The sequence below is a fragment of the Sinohyriopsis cumingii genome, chromosome 5 (assembly GCF_028554795.1).
Source record: "Sinohyriopsis cumingii isolate HCF-2022 chromosome 5, ASM2855479v2, whole genome shotgun sequence".
Classification (NCBI taxonomy): domain Eukaryota; kingdom Metazoa; phylum Mollusca; class Bivalvia; order Unionida; family Unionidae; genus Sinohyriopsis; species Sinohyriopsis cumingii.
The window spans coordinates 117,525,372-117,534,318 of NC_142965.1; positions in this window are offsets into that span (position 1 = coordinate 117,525,372).

Consider the following 8,947-nt stretch of genomic DNA (forward strand, 5'->3'; position numbering starts at 1 on the left):
AGCCAAGGCGTTCCTAACTGTTTGGCTAAGACTTGCACTTGCGATTTATCTCGAGGGCTTTTAAACAAGACCACGTAATGCGCATTGAGACTGATGGTGCGATGGGCTTTACTTTGTTGAAACAAATTTTGGGTGATGTAAACGACACTGGCATTACGGTGATGCCCTTTGCGCGTGAACCACAGTTTAATTTCTTCTTCGTCTTCTCCTAACATGTCGAAAATGACCAAATGGGTTTGACGGGAGTCAGAGACGATGCCGTCGTCTTCTTTAGGAATGCCTTCCACAAACACGATGGAATCGCCTTGACTTTCTCGCAAGAGGCTGTACGCCAATTGCCACTCTTTGTAACACCACACGATCCGTTGAGGTGGCCGATCGATCAAATGATGTTTATGTTCGATCAAACGTTTGACGAATTCGGTTTTGCCTGAACCGCTAGGTCCAGCAATGAGCATGTTAAAGGGATGGCGAAGATACAAAGCCTCCCAACTGGCACGATCTAAGTGTTCGTCGATGACTTTGACAGTAGAGGAAGAGGGAGCAGAGACAGCAGAGGTAGCCATTGTGTGAGAAATGTCACTTGTGACACGAAAACAAACAAGACAAGAGTGTATATACTTTTTTCAGAACACGTTTATTGAATGTTTTTTTTCAAACATGAATACGAAAGCCAAAAATACATAAAAGCCAAAGGCTTAAGTACAAGGATAAAAGGCACATGATAACCATTAACGTGGAATAAAAACAAGTGTCTGTACAACATGTTTTGGGTAATGTTCTAACCAGTTCTATAGTAGGGGGTAAGGTCACACAAGTGTCCTCCCGAAAGGGTCTTTCAGGCCTGTCCACGACAGTCCCGTCCTGGGTGACGGGTTCTTCTGGCACCGTCACTAACACGGGTTGAAAAGTAACTTTTTTCCTTGAACAACTCTCGTGCATACTGGGCCACTTCTTGGGTCCAAGCCTCAAAATCCCATTCTTTCCAGGCACGGACATCTGTCCAATGGGGATGTAAGTCACAAGCTACACACACATCGTCATACGCGTCTTGGGTAGCTAAAAGTTGACGAATCTTTTTTTCCCGTAGAGGTCGAGAAGTATCCAGATGAAACCGCAAGGCTTTGAGCAAAAGGAGTTTTTCGTGACCATTTAAGGCCATTGAGGTGGTAAGTACTGATCGTAAAGAGTCCACAAAGAATCGGCTGGTAAACGAAATCCCAGAAAACAAGTCACTAAGACACACACCACTTGTCGACCCAAATTGAATGGATACAGTTCTTGTAATAATTGATGGTAATGATCCACGGTTTGAATATGGTCATTGAGTTCCTTCCACGGAATCTGTTCAATGACTTGTGACATAAGCCGTGGCATGGATTCCTGTTTTTGTACTCTCTTTGTTTCGGAAGCAATATACGTACATTCTACCCAGACATCTTTGTTCTCCAGAAGGAAATCTAGAATACTGTAACCTACAGTTCAAACTTCGATTAGAAGTTTTCTCTTCCACTAAGTAGATTCCACGTAACATATGTTAGTAATCCTTTAACTCGTCTTCCTCAATGCGTTGCTCTAGGTGAATCTCGAAGTAACCAAAATGATGAACATTTCGTTCGTTCACTAACTCACTAACAAGGTCTGACCACTGAAACAATTTGTGACGAATCAATTCTCTTATACCATTCAGGTACCAGTGGTTAAAGATCTGGTGACGTAACGGATGCAATTGTTCTTTACGTTTGACTTGTATTTTCACCAGCTCTCGGTAAATCCTTTCTCTCAACTCCTCAGGCAAGCCCAAAATGTTCTCTTGTAAAGTATCCATGAATAGGTCAGTCCGTACAATTCACAATCTTCTCCTAGAGCAAAAGTAATCCACATAGTGAGTAATTTCTGACCACTGCCATGCAGGGTAACGTCCAAGAATGTCACTGAACTCTTTTGATGTAAACGGTCTAAAGTAATACAATAGGACGAATGCACACTTGACCCAGAGAAATCTAACACACTGGTTGACTTTTTTCACTTTCCTCTTGTGAATTTCTCGACACAAAAGTTCTACAGTCACCCATTGAGATTTCACTCTGGCAAGTCCCTGCCAAACTTCCTTGTAAATCTTCTCTTGCAGTTCTTTAGGTAATGATTCAATATCGTTTTTGAAATGAAGTTTAAATACTGGTCTCGTTGATGTCCAACATTTGACTCCTAGCCAAACTGGTTTCTTCTTCGTCAACGACATGGTAAGTTACTTTAATGTCTCGGTCCCACTAAGGGTAAGTAATGACAATTCGGTGACCATCGAGCATGTTCTACGTAGGCCGAATCTTGCGGTTTCCAGTAATGAAGTGACACACCGCAACTGAAGCACTTGACTTTATCTCCTTCGCCCAAGTAGAATAATCCTGCTCTGGCTAATTCTTCGGGGGTCGGACTCCCAGATACTTATGCCATTTTCCTTTGAACGATTGAAGACGATTTTCAAAGTCGCAGTATTCCGACAAACGCACAGGGAACGAATATTCGTCTTTCACAGGTTCGTTTCGATGAGGGTTGGGTGACATGGACAGGAGTTTGCTCAGGGCTGGATGACATCCGTAAGGGGGTAGATGTGAAGGTGAACATTCCCCTTTAAAACGAAACCCAGTAAAATGTCCAAGAGGACGAGCGGCATCACTTTCGCATCCCTCCGGTTTGACACGCACAGCATCCCTTTCCATGATAGGGGTTGTGAGAACAAAGTTCCCATGATGCTTTACGGCATCGCTAAGGTCACAACGTACAGCATCGTACCCATCGCAAGGTTCACAATCGCATTCCACTTCCGAAGCCCCACACTTGAATTGTGCCTTTCTAAACAACTTGTTTTGTGTTTCTCTGAAAGTATTCATCTTGTTCGCTCGGTCTTGGTAGTCACAATGAACTATCGATTTTGACCATAGCCCTTTTTATACTAGTCGCAATGCAGTCTCCAGCTTGTACATCTTTCCTTTTTTACGTTTTTTATGTCTTGTTCTGGAAGGTACCGTCTCTAAGGTACCGTCAACATTGTACCGTAGTGTGATGGGTGGAAAGGCCATAGAAAGGTAAGGGCAGTGCGGAGACCATCGAGTATGTTCCAGAATAGCTGAATCGTTATAGATACATAGATCCATTCGTAACTTCAGTCCGCAAGCGAAACAATGTACCTCGTATCCCAATCCTGACTCAGGTCCCAAGTAGACAAATCCTGTTCTAGCTAAAACATGCGAAGAAGGTAATCCTTCCCTATCCGTAGGCCATTTCTGAAACGTGTCCAATCGACGGGCACAATCACAATAGTCAGGTAAGAAGACTGGAAAATGGTAGGGTTTGAACTTGGAGTTCTCATCGGGTTTCTCACTCGATTCTTGCTGTGGCGAAGTCATCCTTCTAGCGGGTGACTATCCTCTTACAACCAATGTTTTATACCACGTGTCCATACGGTAAGGTGAAATGATTGGGAAGTCGAACTCGCTTCTGGTACACGATTTGATAGACTTTTTCCAAGGGCCGACTGACGATGTGGTGAGTGGGTAAACGTACAATCTTGTTCGGTTGATAGGTGGTCACTTTAAAGTTTCCATCCTCTTCCGATTGCAAGGCTTCTTTCAATACCCCAAAGTTGACCACTCGACTGGTACGATAATTCAGAGTCAGTCCTTTCACTTTGCACGTCGTGTGCACTTCTCCTTGTTTGTCCCGGTATTCGTAGCCGTAATTTTTGGGACCGCCACTGACGAAACTTAGAATCTTGTCGTCGGGATGCTCGTCTGTCCAGGCTCCTAAACGGTCTCCTTCGATGTTAGGGGTGCTGTTGACTCGGGTGATGGATGTAAATGCAACTGTCCGTGTCAAAGTACAGGACGCGTTCTCCTAACAGTTCTAAAGCTTCGTACAATTTTAAGCGAGCATGAGCTGTCACGTAAGCCGCAATGATGACATTTCCAAAAGGGTCGTCTTGTACAAAGTCCAGATCTTCTTCGTAATTGACCAAGATCAAATTCTCGCGAACGACGTCCACGTGTTTCATGTATTTGGTTTTGTCGTGAATCATCTGGAAGTAGCGGGAAGGTTCTGTCAAATATTCCGTCTTGGGTAAACACGGTCGTTGTGCCATTTTACCCCACAAGCAATTTAACATCACTTTGGCAAACGATCGCCTGCCTTCGTTTTTCTCGATGTGGTCTAAAGAGATGCCTTCTTGTTCATAGTATTTCTCTTTGAATTGTATTTGGTCTTCGGGAGTGTGACACCAGGAAGGATAGCCGCTGGCTTCTTGCTTCAGTTTCAAAAAGGCATCCACGTAGTCAGCGAAAATGCCTTTCTGACTGGGATCACCCTTGTGGTATTGTTGTGTCTTGGGAAAGTGGCAAATTTCGTACACTTCTAACAGTTGGTATCCCATGTCCAGAGGTTTGAACAATTCTACGCTGACCCAGGTTCCCGTCAAGGCCCGTTCTTCCTGGGTGTGCTGACAAGGCTGATCTTGGTTACACGTTTCGGCACAAGTACGGCACAAGGGAAACATCAGTTTGCCTTGACAATGGTGAGGTAAGACGGGATGGTATAGGTTCGTGGGAGGCAAAACTTTACACTTGATCAAGCCTTCGTATTGTCGAATGTTTTTCAGTGTGTTCCGTCAGCAATTGTGGGTGACCTACAGGAAAGCGACAATATTTGCACACGTAGGGATACAGCGAACACACGTCCAAGTATTTGATTTCTTCTCCTTTCTCTTCGTCGGCTTGGTACAGCAAACAGGTGGCATTGGTCCTTCCTCCGTACAAACTATCCCTCGGGTTCAGCGGGTCCATGAACTGGTAACTTTCCACGAGGCGTTTAAACTCGGGATCGGTTTTCATACGGTGATCGTACTCGTGTTCCCACATTTCCACCACTTGGTATCCTTCCTGTTCCAACTTTAGGCGCCGCTGACAAGTGTCCTGGTACAAGTCTTCCATGGTTCGTTGTAAAAACTGATTTTTAGTGCTACGGTCAGGGTAACAGACGGGACATCCGTGAAATAAGCAACCGTTAAACTCGTACACGATCTTGGGGTTTTCTAAGTCCCAGCCATCGACCGAATACGTTCCGATGGTCTTTTCGCCCCCTCCGTTGCGGGCATGCTGAATCCACTTGTCTTCCTTGTCGCACAAGTAATGTAACCAACGTAGGGCTTTGACCTAGTATTGACGTTTGACAAAGTGGATCGTTTGAGGGCTGAGGGCTGATGACAGCCACGGTGTTTTCAGGCATGAATCGTTGGCGGTACACTAAGGAACACGCTTTGGCAATGGTGCAAGCTTCTTTCAAAGGATCGACCCCTCCGTGTTCCATGAACAGTTCTCGAAATTTTCCACAGCAATGCCGTAAAATGTCCACGTCGGATCGACAATACTTTAACATTTCTTCCTGAAAGTCGAAAGGGTCCGAGACGTGAGCCTGGTACCAAGCGTAGAAAGCTTCTCGTTGTTCGGTACGCATGTTGTCGGGGTCGTAATAGTGAACCTCGGGTAAATGGGGTAGAACGGCATGTTGATTGGCTTCCGTATTGAAAAAGTGTGGAAAGTACCCTTTAGCCATTTCTGTCATTCCAAACGTTTTAGGCATTCGACTCAAAGGCATGGCCAAATAGCTCATCGAATCTTTAAACTGTACTTGTCCCACTTGCATGAAAATGATTTTGGCTCCGTTCAAAGTCACTTTAGGACGCTCGGTGCCTTGTTCCGTATAGTATCTGAGAAGAAACTGTCCATCGTATCCGGAGAAATTGTGAGCCATCACTGTGGCATGACGATGACAATCTCCGTAACGTTCGATGTCCTCTTGGCTCCACATCTTGTCGATGGGGTCTAAGACCCATTGTGCAAAATCGGCTAACGTGTTCGGTCCCCGAAAGATTTTTTCACGTCCTCCAGGAATCTTGCTGCAGTGAGGGCAATGACTGAAGATAGGTTCTTGAATGCACTTCTCGCACGCTCGATGAGCCACGCAAAAATTAGGAATGTGAATGCCGGTCTCTTGCATGCATTCGAAATCGAAAAAGATGAAATTGCCTTTCTTCTTGTGACCATCCTCTTTCTCTGGTGGGGGTTGGCATTTTTGCACGTAGCATTGGTGTTCCAAGTCCACGATGTGGTGACAAATGTGACATTTTTTCTTTCCTCGACATACGTGTGCCTTGGCATTATTGGTAAGTAGGCCTTGTCCACACGTAGGGCACAATCTCAGCAGTTGACAAGCACATTTCTTCTGTGAACCTTGTGTTTTCAAATGTTGTTGGTAATAGGTAGGGCTGACAAACGTGCGCTGACAAGTTGAACAAGGAACTGGTTCTTCGCTCAGACAGGGTGGAGAGGCCAAACATCCTGGGCATTTCATACCACAATGCTTGTGTTGCTCTCGATTGTTATAACCATAATCACATTTCTCACAGTAATATCTGTATCCCAGGAATCCGGTGATGGTGGTAATGGTATCGAAATGGTCATCGTGATAATAAACATGAATGTATTTTCCGTCCTTAAAATCTTGGCCTCGAAACAACAGAGGTCCGCGCATTTCTTGAGGGTGCACTTTCAAGGTGTAGCGTGGAGCTAGGACATCTTGCGATTTTTGCATCTCAGGAATGCCACAGGGTGTGTCTTTGGACAGGCCAGCTTGTTGCAACAGGAGTTCTGCTTCGTTTCGTTGTTTGGCTCGATAGGAACGTTGAATAGTGTTCCAGGTTCTTTTCCATTCTACCGTGTCGTTCTTGTTGGCATAGGTTCGTCCCACCACGATGGCACGGGCTAAACACATCTGGTCATGAGTGTTGTTAATTCGGACGAGACTCTTTTTGGTGTTGCGAAGGTCGTCCACCAACAACATCTTTTTGAGTCCAGTCCCTTGAGGAGGAGAGACGTGGGTCATGTCCAGTGTGGCTTTTCCATCGGTGATGTCAAACTGGTCATTAGATTGTTGTAGGTGTTGAATCTTGTCCATGACTTTGGAAGCGGTCAATTCTGCAGGGGTGCTAAACTCGATCCAAACAGGGGATTTCAAACCGTCGTGTTGTATGGAAAGTCTCAAGCGATCGTCTTCTTTGGGTTGACATTGTCGCTTGAGTGCAGTGAGCAAAGAATCCCACACCCCAGTGATAAACACTTCTGCTTTCTCTAACGGCACTTCAGCCTTGAAATCTTTAAACTTCACCGTGTATTTGTAAGCCGTGGTTCTAAATTTTCTAGAGGAGCGCTTTTCCGTCTCTCGAATGGAATAGTATTTTTCAGGGTTGACTAAGGGTGGTGAACTTGGTTTAGAGGGTTCGGATTCTGGTTCACTCATGTCCTCTTCAAAATCACTGACATGAATTTGTGCCAAGATTTCAGCACTGGTACGAGGCGATAGATCACGTTTCTGCCTCTTACTTTCTTCTTCTTCTTTCTTCTCTAATGAATAGGATCGTTTCATCTTGAGTGTAAAACGTCAAATGACTCAAGTTTAATCACCATAGACTAATTTATAGTCATGGCAGACCAGCGTATATAAAAGGGTGTGTGTCTTGTCCTTTCACTATTCAATTCACTCTCAAGCTGAGCACAACGATGGAAGAGACTAACCAAATCGAACGTTTCGTCAGAGCTTTGCGAGGGGTCATTAGAAAATTCTCTTCAGACCAGCCCACGGACTACTCTCCTTCCTTTCGAGATAAAAGTCAAGATACTTGCTATATCTGTCAGAAGAAAGGGCATTGGTCTTCAGAGTGTCCAGACCGTCAAAAAAGAAAAAAAAAACAGGGACTAAAAAAGACAAAAGTCAAGATACCTGTTATTATTGTAAAGAAAAAGGACATTGGTCTCCAGATTGCCCAAAAAAGAAACAAGAGGAGTCAGAAAAAAAGAAGGATTCTTCAGAAGAAGAGAGGGATTCTTCGGAAGAAGAGAGGGATTCTTCAGAGGAAGAAGAGGAAGAAAGAAGACAATTCTATTTACAAGAGGCAAAGAAACAGGAGAAGAAAAGAAGAAGGGAAGAAAATGAGGAAAGACGGTGAAGACATTTAAAAAACAGAGAGACTAAACAAGGAGAAAGAAGAAATCAATGAACTTTTTTAAAGTGTTCTGTTGTGAATTGTGAATTGGATTGTAACAATGGATAAAAGAATAAATTAATGATATAAGGTAAGTGTCTTTGAGTTATGATTTTAACATAAGAAGCTACACTCACGCGCTCATACAAAGACACGTACTATAGGGGTAAAATGTTTTTTTTTGTTTTTTTGAGTTATTGGCAAATTGAAATTGTATTTCTTTTCGAGAAATGTGGGTGGCCCTGAAAAGGGCCTTTTTATTTTGGTGTTAGGGGTGAGTTTAAGCAATCAACTTTAACTGCCTTAAGCCTTTGCCACGGCCAAGGCCTACTTCTGGACTGCGTAATGTTGATGATGATGATGATTGGGTTGAAATCACTAAGGGTGGTACGGTAGGCTTAGTCACAGGGTTAACGTGTTTAGCTCGGGAAGGTCGTATTCTCTTCGGTCGTAATAAAGAAGTCTGATACATTTGTTTCAGACTTCTTAACTCCGCTAAAATGTCCAACAGTACCGTGACCGTTTGATTTTCACCCTCTTGTTTCTTTGCTGCAACTTCTTCTTGCTGTTGCTACTGTTGTTTTTTTCTTACCTCTTCTTCTTGCTGCTGTTGCTGTAGGAGAAAAGCTTGTTCCGCTTCCTTTTGTCGTTGTATAAATTTCTCCAATTCTTCTTTCTGTCTCTGTCTAAAATTCTCCACTTGCGGTAATGAAGAAGGTAACGAAGGTTCCGGAACAAATTCTTGCGAGGAGAGAAAATCCACAAAATCCCAATTCACCTCTTCTGAAAGTAAGTCCGGGTTCCCTTGGGCAGTCTCTCCTGTTGGTACACCCCAATGGATCGTTTTCTGAGTTTCCG